This window comes from Aedes albopictus, chromosome 2 (genome assembly GCF_035046485.1).
Source record: "Aedes albopictus strain Foshan chromosome 2, AalbF5, whole genome shotgun sequence".
Taxonomy (NCBI): Eukaryota; Metazoa; Arthropoda; class Insecta; order Diptera; family Culicidae; genus Aedes; species Aedes albopictus.
This window is the reverse complement of record NC_085137.1, coordinates 400,940,653-400,954,827: the sequence shown is the minus strand read 5'-3', so window position 1 is coordinate 400,954,827 and position 14,175 is coordinate 400,940,653. Positions and strand designations below refer to the sequence as shown.

Sequence of the window (14,175 nt, the reverse complement as noted above, 5' to 3'; positions counted from 1 at the left end):
CAGGAATTTCTCCAGGAATTCCTCCAGGAATTTCTCCAGGAATTCCTCCAGGAATTTCTCCAGGAATTCCTCCAGGAATTTCTCCAGGAATTCCTCCAGGAATTTCTCCAGGAATTCCTCCAGGAATTTCTCCAGGAATTCCTCCAGGAATTCCTCCAGGAATTCCTCCAGGAATTCCTCCAGGAATTCCTCCAGGAATTCCTCCAGGAATTCCTCCAGGAATTCCTCCAGGAATTCCTCCAGTGATTCCTCCAGGAATTCCCCCCGGGATTCCTCCAGGAATTCCCCCCGGGATTCCTCCAGGAATTCCCCCCGGGATTCCTCCAGGAATTCCCCCCGGGATTCCTCCAGGAATTCCCCCCGGAATTGCCCCAGGGATTACCCCAGGGATTCCTCCAAGAATTACCCCATGGATTCCTCCAGGAATTCCTAGGAATTCCGCCAGAAATTACTCCAAGGATTCCTCTAGGACTTCTTTCAGTACTCCAGCGATTCCTACAGGAATTTCTGCAGGGATTCCTCCAAGGGTTTCTCCAGAAATACCTCCACGAACACTTTCAGGGATTGCTCTACCAATATCTCGAGGGATTCCTCAAGGAATTCCTCCAAGGATTCCTCTAGAAATTCCTCCAAGAATTCCTCCAGGAATTCCTTCAGGGAATAAGCTGCGTTTGAAATTATGATTCTGGGGGTGAACCACATGGCAATTAGTAACACATAGTAGTTAAACAAATTTGTAAGACAACATTCATTTTGCTGATACCAGGATAACCATTTGAATTCTAAGCAAATGGTACACGCCAGATAAAAATCAGTCACTCGCTCCTGCTCGGGTAACGAAGCACGAGCCGGCGAGGGACTTCCTCTTGGACAGGCCTGACCGCTCCTGCTCTTTCTTCTCACCCAACCAACCAAACGCTGCTGTTTCCACCGGTCGTATCGGCTCGATTGGAGAAGCAACAGGCGCGCAACCATCCACCCAGAGCCACCTCGTTCCGTATCCGCTACCACTACTGTCACCACAGCACACCGTCACCGGTCGCGTCGCCGTGATAGGATCCACATATGTATAAAAGCATAGCTCATTGCCATGGTGAACCGCAGTGTCGAAAGAACAACGGAAGCCGGCGTTTGATGCCCCAAGAGCAGCAGCTGAACAGCACAGAATAGAACAGGCCCTCCACGAGGACTAGCCTCGACCGACGACAGTATATAGTGTTGGAGAAGATCACCTGACGGAGCGCGGTTGTTGGTGAGGAACGTTTGAAGCCCAGGATTTGAATCAGTGCAACTCGCGGATCGGCATTCCAGCAGGTGCCAACAAAAGTGACTTGGTGTGGTTATTTTAGAGAGAAGTGCGAAACGCGGCTGCTTCCGGTCAATTGAAGATAGTTCCGAAACTGTGTCAATTGAAAATCCGTTTCAGTGCGTAAGCGTTCGTTGGCTGTGTTTAAATTTCGCCACTAAAATAGGAATCATCGGCTTTTTGAAGAGGTGAGTTTATCCATCCTGAAATGAATCATATGTGCAATTATTCCGGATCAGAATTGTATAGAGGCGATTGTTCGTATGGGAAAACCGGATGACAGCAATTATTAAATTGGTCGTGTTTTTCACTGTTCTTGCAAGTTGCGATGGCGTGGTTCAGGTGAGCTAGTTTAGCTGGAACCAATTATCAGAGAACGGACCATATGAACGGGAGAGCTAGTTGGAGGATAAATAATTAAATCTTGCGTGCAAATATGTTGATGACCCGTGCAACGAGAACCGAATGAAAGTGAAACAATGGAAGCAAAATATTCGTATGAATGCAAAAAAGTGCAAACCTATCGGAAAATCCGTTACGTGATTTGACCTGGTTCTTAGAAATACCATGTATTTCAACCGTGGAAAATGCTTCTTTACATTGAACATATTTGGCAAACTTGTGTCAGTATTCTTTGTGTTGTATGTATTCATCGTTTCTTTTCAAATTATTTCGAAGAAGGAAAATCTCATTTAAAGGATTTGATACGACACATTTTTCATAGAGGTACAAAATCCCTTTATAAGTTTCAAAAACGTTATAAATGAAGCAATTAAAACTGAAGGCACAAGTGAATTTTCTAGCTCATAGTTCCATTCATAGAATTTTTCTTTCATCCTGCAATTATTTAACGGTCCGAAGGTATCACATATGACCCCAACATAGAATCAAATATAAAATTCACACATTTAATAAAAGAGAACAGTGTCTTTGGAAAAGCTGTTGCAAATTGAGTCATCTGTTAAGAAAAAATAGAAATATTTATGTTTGAGACTTCATTGACAACCTAGAACATCCTGAACACCCTGAAGTTTGGAGAAACGAAATAATTGACATACCAGTTGTTCTATTCGGGAATTTGGATATGGATTACGTTCATATGTTTAACTTTCGTCAAGAATATCAAAAGGTGTTTTATACATATTCTGGGATGTTCTAGGTGTTCCAAACTGTCCTACAAAAAAGTCCTTCAAATCTACAAGAATAACTTTATGTTTTTTCGCCAAGAATAATAGCACATCATAATAAACTGTTGGAACCCGTCGTGAAGCTCTTGCAGTCTCTTATGTCGTTTAGAGATACTATAGGGATATTCCAGGTCAGCCAAACTACCTTGGAGTTCAGAGCTTCAGGTCTACACTCGTAACAGTAGCCATATCTGCTATACTGAGTAACGTTGCGTAATCAACAGTTGTTACAGGACTAACCTGAAGTCTACCATACAGTCTGCAGATACATATTATCATATACCTTTGAGAGATTCAGGGTCGTCCAAACTGTCCTGAAATTTAGTTCAATAGTTATTCTCACAATGTACTTTATCATCACACATCCAACTGTGGTGTGTAATTATCCTGGCATTTCATGAGTCATTCCAAGATACTTTTGGACTCGAGGAGGACATGGAAGCACTCAAAGCGTTCGAGCATCGGATGCTTGCTTTCGACTATCTTTGGCGGTGTGCAGGAGAACGGTGTGTGGCGGCAAAGAACCACGAGCTCCCTGCACTCTACGGCGAACCTAGCATCTGGAAGGTCGCAAACGCTCGAAGGAAACGATGGGCAGGACATGTAGTGAGAATGCCGGACAACAACCCTGCAAAGCTGGTGTTTGCAAGAGATCCGGATATTACAGGAACCGAGTGTTGGGATCTCCAGTTAGCCTAGTGGTTAAGGATATGGATCGCCAATCCGGAGACGGCGGGTTCGATTCCCGTTCCGGGATTCATGCAATGGCAGGCAAAGAACGCCCTTCAATTAATAACTGTGGAAGTGCTTAAAGAACACTAAGTTGAAGCGAGGCAGGCCAAGTCCCAGTGAGGACGTAAAGCCATAAAGAAGAAGAAGGAACCGAGTGTTGTGACGAAGAATTGTTGATTCAGTTTTATCAAAAATGTGATGTAACGCTAAATAAATTAATGAGATACAATCAATATGATTGGTAATGTTGTGTGACTCACAACAGCAAAAAAGCTATTATTACGGCTGTAGACTCCATGTAATAAATTGCAGGACAGTTTGTACGATACTGAATATTTCGAAGCTATGTCATAGTCTCTGATGATATTCTAGGAGCTCCAGTAAGTAAAATAGATTATGCATCATAACTCTATACAGCCAAAACAGAAAGTTCAATTAAAATTTTAAAAATTATAATAGTTTGGATGGCCTAGGATATCCCGACTGATCTGAACTTTCAGAAGACTTATTGGACATGATGGATTACAAATTGTGGTATTGTATAATGAAAGAAGTTACCGTTACATCCGTAGACTTTACGATGGAAACTCAAAAACAATTTGGATGGCCTAGGATATCCAGAAAAATATTCTGCATCATATTCTACCATTATTTGTTTGATGAGCACCAAAACTACAGAAATACGTAAGAAAACTGTAAAATAACGCCGTGGGATATTCCGGCTTAAAAATCATTAAAAGCTCAGACCGTCGGCTTAGCATGGGGGGCTCAGGTATCAGTAGGTCGGCTCCAGAGACACGTGGAGGGGGGGGGGGGGGCAAGGCCACTCACACAAACTCAACTCAACTAGAGATTAATAATTCAATAATTCAGAGTTCCACAAAAATTCTGTCAAGATAAAAAGCATTAATCTAGGGATTTATGCTTGCTTTTCCCTTTTCTTTTCTACCAAGAATTCCTCCAGAAAATTGATCAATTGACTAAAAGTTTAAACGTCTGTGAAAAAAGTTGTACCCTAGGTAAAGTGAGGATAAACTTTATTGTTATTTTTCCAATACATGTAAAGGAATAATATCAATAATGAAATCTCAATACTTTGCCTCTCTTTGCCTAGGGTATAACTTTTTTCACAACCGTCGGATCACTTCGCGGTCTTCGACAAAGTTCTCTAGCATATAGTCACCTACAATAATACCAAAGGGTTTGATTATTGAACGCTTACAGCGCCACCTAGCGGCAAAATTCGAAAAATTAAAATTTCTGCATACATTTGGCCAAGTTTTCCCATACAAACTTCAAGCGTTTTGAGCGCCCCCTTAGGCTCAACCGATTTTGCTCAAATTTTGAACGTAGCTTCTGGGAGTCCAAAACAACTGATATAGGAGGTAAGACTTGGTATTTTTCGAAATTTTTGTTTTTCATATAAGTGTGGGCCACCCTAATGCACATCCCATATTATTGATCTAACATGATTAGCTACTTATGTTACACTTGGAAAATGATTGAACAATTTTACAAAACGACAAAATGGTTGATGATGATAAGATGATATTGATATTCACGTGTTACCTGCTGTCATTAATTGATTTTCATTAATTGATTTGGCTCGGTTTAAATTTTATATTGGACTGTTGGTTTTTCTCATATTCAAATAAGAAGTAAAGTTATGCAAGAGAGAAAGCATGAATTAACATTATTTACAGCTTAATTTGAAATGTGTTGAAAACTGGTTGCTTCAAATTCATTCATGGATGCATTGCCTCAAGTTTAAGGACAGACTTGTTAGAAGCCCAAAATGGCCGCCACAATGGCCGACTTTGGTACCTACTCACGATTTCGAGGACACAAATCTCTTCGTAAACAAAACCAGCGCACCTGTTCTTCTTATTTTAAGCTTATTACAAGTGAGCAAGAATATAATAATAAAATGCACTGTTGTTTGAAGCTTGCTTCTTGAGATTTGCGCATCGGATAGTGACAAAAACGGAACATACCTGTACTCAACATTGTACATTTCTTCATACTACATTCGTCGATGTCCTCATCGGAGCTATAACTCTCTAATCTGGTATCTGTGAGCCATTTTCTCATATTATTCGGTCAACAAACGAAGCTGTATGGTAACGCTTATTTGTAATTTCTTCTACGACAGAAGGGCCTTTAAACTTTTGAGACAATTTATTATCAATATTACATCTAAATTTAGGCGCGCGTAATTTAAGAGATTCTGTGCCAATAATATGGAATCATCCCTTTAAATACCATCCGCCTCCTACACCATCCACTGCTGCCGTAAATTGTTAGATGGAGCCCCTTGGTACTTCATTAGAATTCAAGGAAATGCCAGAGTTCGGTTTTACCCCACCTCAAGGTGCGTATCCCAAGTAACAATTCTATGGCTGATTGGTTTTGTTTGTTTTTATTAGGGTTTCATTTCAGCAATTATTAAAACTCACAGTTTCATGACTACTTTTATGAAAACCATTGATAAAATGTTTTATAGTATACTTGAAGGTATCCATAAAGCCAGATTTTAAGAGTAAACAAAACTCTCCGATATGTAAACCTTCTGGCAACTGTCATTACCACAATAAAACAGTTAAAACTCTCAACAGATGGCGATCCGTTAAATTGGTAATGACATCTGTTGGTGGAAAAGCAGAAACTACGATATATCGTACTGCTAGGTTTATTGCGGTCATCATAAAAGTAAGCTTGCTTTCATTTTATTTTCGCTAATTATGGTCGTCGCCATATTGAAGAATTAGATAACGTGAATGGAAAATAGTTAATTTTGCTCTAATTAGCAATGTATTGATAGTTTGCCACCATTTCCATAACATGCTCACATAAATAAACTCTCTCAGCTGAGTTTTCTAGTGATTCGAGATAGTTTTACTAAATGAACAAATTGATTTAATGCATTACAAGATGATAATATTCATCATTTTCGAAGCCCATTAATTTAATGATTCTGCAACCCCAATATTCACGGTAAAATTGAATGCGCATAAGCCTAGCAACACGATAACTTGTAAAATATTACTTTGAAATGATCGCTTTCTACTTACGAATGTATCCTCCTGAACTTTACGTGCCATCGAAGAAGCTTGAGCTGTCATAGTTTTTGTTAAAAAACAACAACAATCGCGAAAAGGAAAATGTTTCAACTAGGTTTTGAAACGGTTTTATTGCTACTCTTAATGCGGGTTGCACAACCTCTCCAAAAGTGGTCCACTCAGCCGGAAGATGCTCTTTAATTTATAGCGAGTTTTATAAAATTGGTCATGAAGATCTCTTATAGAGCCGAACAAAACTTAAAATGTTACTTGGACTTCTAGAATTACACTAGGAATTCCTCCAAGAATTCATCTAGGAATTCCTCCAGAAATTTCTTCAGGAATTTTTCCAGGAACTCCTCCAAAAATTTCTCCAGAAATTTTTCCAGGAGTTCCTATAGAGATTTCTTCAGAAATTCCCCCAGGTATTCCTTTAGGAATTCCTCTAGGTATTGTAACAATAGTTCTTCTAGGAATTCCTGCGGGAATCCTTGCGGAGATTTCTGCAGAAATTCAGAAAGGATTTCTCCAGTTTTTTTTTCTTTGAACTCTTCTAGGAACTCCTCAAAGAATTTCTTCAAAATTTTCTCCAGAGATTCCTCCCAAAATTAGTCTAGGGATTTTTTCACGAACTCATCCAAGAATTTCTTCAACGATTCTTCCTAGAATTTCATCACAAATTTCTGCACGAATTCCTCCAGGGATACATCCAAGAATTTCCTCCTTCATGCATTCCTATAGGATATTTCCACGAAATCCCTCGGGGTGTCTTCAGAAACTCCTCCAGGTATTCCTCTAGGAATCCTTCCAGGGACTCCAGGGATTCATCTAAAAATATCTCCATGAATTCATCCAGGCATTTCTCCAGGAACTTCTCCAGGCATTCCTCCAGGAATTCTTCTAGGAGTTCCTCCAGGGGTTCTTCCAGGGATTTCTACAGAAATTTCTCCAAAGATTCCTCCCAGAATTTCACTGGGAATTTCTGCAAGAGTACGTCCAATGATTTCTTTAGGGATTCCTCCAGAGATCCCTTCAAAAATTGGTCAAGGTTTCTTCAGATATTCCAAGGATGTCTTCAGAAATTACTCCAGGGATTCATCCAAGAATTTCACTTCAGTATTTTTTCCAGGAATTCTTCAAAAATTTCTCTAGCAATTTCCCTAGGAATTCCTCCAGGAAATGATCCAGGTGCTCCTCCGGGGATCCAGGGATTCGTTTGGGTTTTCCTCCAGGTATTCCTCCCGGAATTTCTTCAGCCATTCCTTCCGCAACTTCTCCAGGAACTTCTATAGGAACTCACCCAGGAATGATTCGAGAGGCTCCTTCAAGAATTTATCCAGGAATTCTTCTAAGAATTCCTCCAGAAATCCCAACAAAAAACCTCTCCAGGAATTCCTGCAGGAATTCCTCCATAAATTCATTCAGGTATTCCAGCACAAATTTATCCATAAATTCCCCCAGAGATTCTCCCAGGATTTTTCCACTGGTTCATCAAATAATTTCTCCAGGGAATCCTCCAGGAATTCCTCAAGTGATTTCTGCAGATTTTTTTCCAGAATATTTCTAGGGAGTTTTCCAGCAATTCATCCACGGATTCCTCCAGGAATTCTTCCATGGATTTCTCCAGGGATTTCTCTTGGAATTCCACTACGGATTCCTACAGAAATTCCTCCAGGGATTAATCCAAGAAATCCTCCATAAATTCATTCAGAGATTCCTCCAAAAATTCCTCCAAAAATTCCTCCAGGGATTCTAGCATGAATTAATTCAGTTATTATAGCAGGGGTTCCTCCAGGCATAAATTATGGTATTCCTCCAGTGATTCCTCCGCGAATTCTTCCAGATATTCCTTTAGGAATTCCTCCAGGATTCCAGAAATCCCTCTAGAGATTACTCCAGGAATTCCTCCTGTGATTCCTTCCGAAATTCCTCTCGGAATATCGGGGTTCCTGCAGAAATTTCAAAAATGATTCCGTCATCTCTTGCAGGAATGCACAAAAGAATTTCATCAGAGATGCCGGCAGGTTTTTTTACAATTACTTTAAGGATTTCTAGAGAAATTACGCCAGCAATTTGTATTGGAATTATTTGAGATAATTTTACAGACTTGTATACATGAAGCAGGAAATTCTTCATCCAGGAATATTTTCCAAATTCTCTCCAAGAGATTCTTTAGGAGCTTACTCACGGGATTATTCAGGAATCCATCCATGATTTCCATTAACAATACCTGTAGTTCTTGCAAAGGAATTCCTTCAGAAATTTGTCATGCGATTCTTTCAGCAATATATCCTGAGATTCTTTCTTTTTTCTCCAAGACATCCTTCAAAAAGTTATCCATGGATTTCTACAGAAACTACTCCAAAAGTTCCTCTGGGATTTTTTCCAGGGATGTTTTGAGGGTATTCCGTTAGAAAGTCTTTTGCGGATTCTTCCAAAAATTTGTCAATGGGTTTCTTCAGAAACTTATCCGGGAATGCCTCGAGGGTTCCCTCCATCAATTGTTTCAGTACTTATCCAAGGTGTCCTTCACGAATTTCATCGTGTCACCTTTAGTTGTAAAAGCTAGCAGGTATAAATTTGCTAGGGGTGCTCGCCCGCTCTGACCGAAAACTTGGCTACGCCCTTGGGTCCATACATACATACATTTATTTGTTCAACATCACATTTAAGACAAGACATAATCAACAATAGTACGCCACAATACTCGGTTTGTGGCTGCCACTCTCCATCCTCGGTCCCGCCCAATGCTCGCCAGGTCACGCTCCACCAGGTCCGCTCATCGTGCTCTCTGCGCTGCACGCCTTGTTGTGCCAACCGAATCAGTAGCAAACACCAGCTTTGCAGGGTTGTTGTCCGTCAAAATCATCCATGGATACATTCGGATTTTTTTTTCAGGGATTTGTTTGGAAATTCCTCCAAATCTATAAATTCCACAGAGAATTCTTTCAAAGCATCCTGCATGATTAACATCTGAAATTCTTCCATTTTTTTCCAAAAAAATATCCATGAATTTGAGCAGAAATTCCTCCAGAGATTCTTCAAAAAATTCGTTTAGAAATTCTTTTAGAAATTTCACCGGAGCTTCTTTTTATGAAACTTCCAGCGATGCCTTCAGAAACTATTCCAGAGTTTTTCAGAAAATGTTTCAAAAGTTCCTTCAAACATTTGTACTTACTTTGGAAATTTCTCCAAGGATTTCACAAGAAATTCCCTCAGAAACTACCAATTTCTCTAGTAATTCTACTAGGGATTCCTCCAAAAGTTTCAGGAAGTTGTGTAGGAAATTGTTTATTAGTTTCTGCAGGAATTCTTCTAGGGATTTTTTTTTAGCATTCTTAAGAGATTTACCATATTTGTTGCAAAACTTTCTCAGGGGTTTGCTTTAGAAATTTCTCCAGGGATTTTTTTTTCTCGAAAGTCTGGATTTCTGTCAGAAAAACTTCCTGGGTTTTCTTTAGAAATTTATCCAAGGGAGCGTCCAAATCGTCCAAAAATGCTACATCATTTGTGGACGCTCACCAGTGGCTCTTTAAAAAATGTGAGATCTATTCGGAAATTTTCTGCAGGGATTTCTATAGAAACTGCTTTAGGGATTAAATTTTTCGAGGGATTCTTTCAGAAAATCTTCCATGGATTTTTTTATAGTTTCGACTAATAATTTCTTCTGAAAAATCTCCAGATTTTCCTCCAGAGATTTCTTTACTAATTTCCTATTTATATAGACTTTAGAGTACTCCCTTAGAAAGTATTGCACGGATAGCTTCCAAAAATGTTGCATGTTTTCCTTTATAAAATACTTCCAGAATTCCTTTTAAAGAAATCTAGATTGTTCCAGAAAATAATCTACGAATTTTTTTCATTTTTTTTACATAGAGATTCCTCCAGAAATTGTTAAAAGCATTCAACTAGGAAAACTTTAATTCCTAAAGAATTTTCTCCAAGGATTGCTTTAGAAGTTCTACAAGAGATTATTAACCCTTCAATGGTTGTACAACATGTTGGAAAAGGCGGTGGTAGCCGACCGCGCGAGTTACGGAAGGTTAAAGAAATTTCTTCACTTGCCTACCCTAAAGACATTTCTCTTGCAGAAATTGCTCCAAGAATTTCTTGAGAAAGTCTTAGCAAATCCTCCAAGGATTCCTTCAGATATTTTTTCTACAGAATCTTTCAGAGATTCTTATGAAGAGACTGGAAGACATTCTTGCAGAGATTCATGCAGAATTTCACACAGAGATTTCATCCGAAATTCCGCCGAGTATTTCTCTACGTATTTTCTCAGAAATACCTCCAGGTTTTCCTCCAAGCGTACCTCTAAGAATTTCTCTATGGCTTTCTCCTGGAATTTAACAAAAAAAATGTTTGGGATTTTTATTAGGGATTTCTTCAGGATTTTTTTTTCCAAAATATCAAAAGGAATTGTTAGATATTCCTCTAGTCCAGGAGTTTCCAAGTGTTTCTTGAGGTATTCCTTCTAAAATTTCTTCATAAAGTCCATATATGTATTCTTAAAATTCTACTGTTTTTTCAGAAATTCATTTAAAATTTTCATCTGATTTTTTAAATTCCTTCACCGATACTTTCGGAAATATCTTCAGAGAATTCTTCAATATTCCTAGAATAACTTTAAAAAATTTCAGCATCGATTTCTTCAAAAGTTGTTCCATAAATTCTTTTAGAAGTTGCTCCAGCAGTTCTTCAGAAATTGCTCAAGCGGTTTTTTCAGAGATTCCTCCAGGAATTCATCCATGGGAATGTATCAATGAGAGCTCGCTGAAATCGGGGAACCTTGACTTACTAGCTCAGATTTTACCATGACAGCACTGGAAACAATTTACCAGTCATTAGAAATGTTTCAAGAAGTTGATGGAAAACTTTGAGGGAAAAGCTGACGAATAGGGAGTTTGCATGCATCCGCCAAAAAACATTGCTATTGGTATACCTTATATATTAAATTAAGTGTGTCATAAGGTATGCCCTGGCACTATTATGGGTGCTTTACAAAACAATTGTTTGATATGAAGTGCTCCGCGTGTCAAAAGGTTGCAAACCCCTGCATTGTAAGTCATCATAACACAAACTGCAAGTTTTGAACTGATTGGATATTAAAAATTTAACCATTAAAAAAAATGTACAAAAAATCGAGGTCAAATGTACATAAAATCGAGGGTCTATATAATCGAGGGTCCACTAAATGAAGGCATACCTGTACACAGGGATGCACGGTTAATACTACCTGTGTAGGGGGATTAGGGGCATAATGGACACCCTAAGCAAATGAGTACGTTAGACCTGTATAACGAAGAAAAACTTAACATATTATCAGTTGGCTTACAACTTTAGCTTGTTTCCTACGTATTTCAATCATTTACAGTAGGTAGAATGTCTTTATTGTAAAGAAATAATGAATTTTAAATCGTGTTTTTTGGGGCTGGCAGGAAAGATACGGGGCGGAATGGACACTCATCGGGGCAAAATGGACACCCCTACATATTTTATGCTAATTCTTTAATTACATCGATCAGTTAAGTAATCTGCCTACGGAGATCAATGTCACAGATATAATACTCCATCTTAGACGAGTTTACATAACATCAAAGTTAATTAAATAAACTTAAGGCTAAAATAATCGGAGTGATTTTTTCCAAACTCTCTAAAACGCCTAACAGTATGCAATGCGCGTACATTCATTCGTAATAGCCGGTGTTCATTTCGCCCCGACTCGACTACAACATTAAAATTGCTATTTCAAGTAAATTCTGATCAAAAATAAAATACTTCATCCATTGCTAAATCTCCGTATACATGTAGATAAGGTAACATTTCACTTGTTTTTATGGTGGACAAACTCCAACACTCGTAATACCTTATTTGCTGCTGCTTCGAAATTATAAGAATTTCACCATATGAAAAACATATTTCAATTTCAATGATATTTTGGTTATTTTGGAGCAATTTAAATGGTTCTTTTGGAAAATAAAACCATGACTTGTTCCTTTACACTTATGCATTAAAAGTTTAACATAAAAGTCAACGGTTACAGCAAAAACAGGGGTGTCCATTTCGCCCCGGGTGTCCATTATGCCCCTTATCCCCCTACGTAGAATAAAATCAAAGTTCTACCAAAAAACGAACTGTCCAAAAAAATTATCACGCAAAATATATCACGCCACAACCTATCAATGAAGGATTTATGTTTTGTATGACATATAATGAAAATACCCTGAAGCGTTTTCCCGAAAACGAGTGGAAAAGTTAAACAGGAGGCATCATACAGGATCAATTTACAGACACGCTTCCCTGGTATTTAATGTGTGTTAATTAGTTTTCCAATTATTCGGTAGACGATGAGCGCGCTGACCTCGATAGTAGTGTGTTGGTAATTTCAGGCATCGAAAGTTGCGTGCGAAACTACTATTCATTGTACCTCTTGGTATTTCACTTTCGTTTCAACTGTCGACCGCTTCGGCACCTTCAACACATATGTTATCCTTTTTTTTTGGAAAAGAAAAACAACTTTTTGTTGACCTATTCAAGAACGCTTCCTGATCGAACAGCCTAGCTTCGTTTTAACGTCACGAAAAAAGAAAGTCCTCACTCGTTCACTACTTACTGGAAACGAAAGGGTAATGGAATGGGAAAAAATCCTAACCATGTGAGCTATAATCATCGCCCTTGGTCACATAAAAACCGGTTGCCTTCGAATCGAATTCGCACCTCGCATCGACGACGCCGGCGACGCCAACGCACCAGTCCCTGCCGAGGAGGGAAACCCATTGACTTTCCTCCGTAGTAAAATAAATAACAGAGCTTCAATTTAACATTCAAAGCAGGATAACACCGAAGCTAGAAGCGCGAGGTGTCGTCCTTCGCGGTGTTAAAAACAACGAAATTGGTGATATATCGTTTTATGGCTGGACCATATCGTTATGCGGGAAGCTCTTCATGGCCTCAGAAGAAGTGACTTCACCTGTGCGCTTATGAGATGCATGCCTTCAGTGGCTTCAGGATGAGGGGTTGAGCTCTTATATCTGCGTGAAGATGGCAGCCAACAACTCCTCGATGGGAGCCACCTTCTGGTTTCTACATACCCTCTGTGCAGCCAGAAAAAGGTGTGAAAGAATAATGTTAAAATTGCTGTAAAATCGTATAAATACGTGATGGGAGCAATGAGGGAGGAGTCCCAGCTGCACGAGGGTAAGGTTATCACCTGAAGACAGTCGTCATATGCCTTCATGTGTGAGTCAATGTGTTGCTGCTGCTTGAGACTGATTCTAAATAGGACATGACACGTCGTTGGAAGGGGAGTTTCGCCGGGGATCGCTTTTCCTGTCAACCTGTTGCACAGGATGGGTGGTGGAAAGAGAGAACGCGTATTAACCAGCCACGCCATCTGAGTGGGTAATAACAGTGGAAATGGGTGGATGGAGAAAACGATGCTCTGGAATGTGTATGATTTACGATTTGCTTAATAAAATTTTCGAGAGATATATTCTGCCCGTGTTCTACGTGGTGAACTGCCTCAACATATTCAGTGGGTTAAATTTGGAAATCGATTTCTCTAAATGATTCAACAGGTTAACCGGTTCTTTGCCATGGGGTGATATATGATCCCTTCGAAAAAAGTCGTAAAAATTTGCCCACTTAACGCCCACACTTTTTGGTTGTGGTTAGAAAAGAAATTATAACGAAACGCTAAGGTGATACGATGCACACAGAACTTTTATAGGAATTACGCTCGAAAAACGTTACAAGAAAAAGAAAATATAAAGATGTCTTTGTACATAATCCAGCTTTCCACGCTCGCCATAATGGCGGATGCCATAAAATAATTAGACAGTATCTGTGCCCCAGTTGAACTGAAATTATTAAACAATATTCTTAGCAACCC

The 14,175-nt window shown here is 39.2% G+C and overlaps 1 protein-coding gene across 2 annotated transcripts in view; it reads left to right on the top strand.

Moving 5' to 3' along the window:
* The first annotated feature begins 1,090 nt into the window (after positions 1–1,090).
* The window catches only part of LOC109403684 (RYamide neuropeptides), an 86,011-nt gene continuing 72,926 nt past the window's right edge, over positions 1,091–14,175 (top strand). For both annotated transcript variants that reach the window (XM_029879300.2, XM_029879298.2), the window contains exon 1: positions 1,091–1,494. The gene's annotated coding sequence lies outside the window, so the exon portion shown is untranslated. The remainder of the gene's footprint in view (positions 1,495–14,175) is intronic.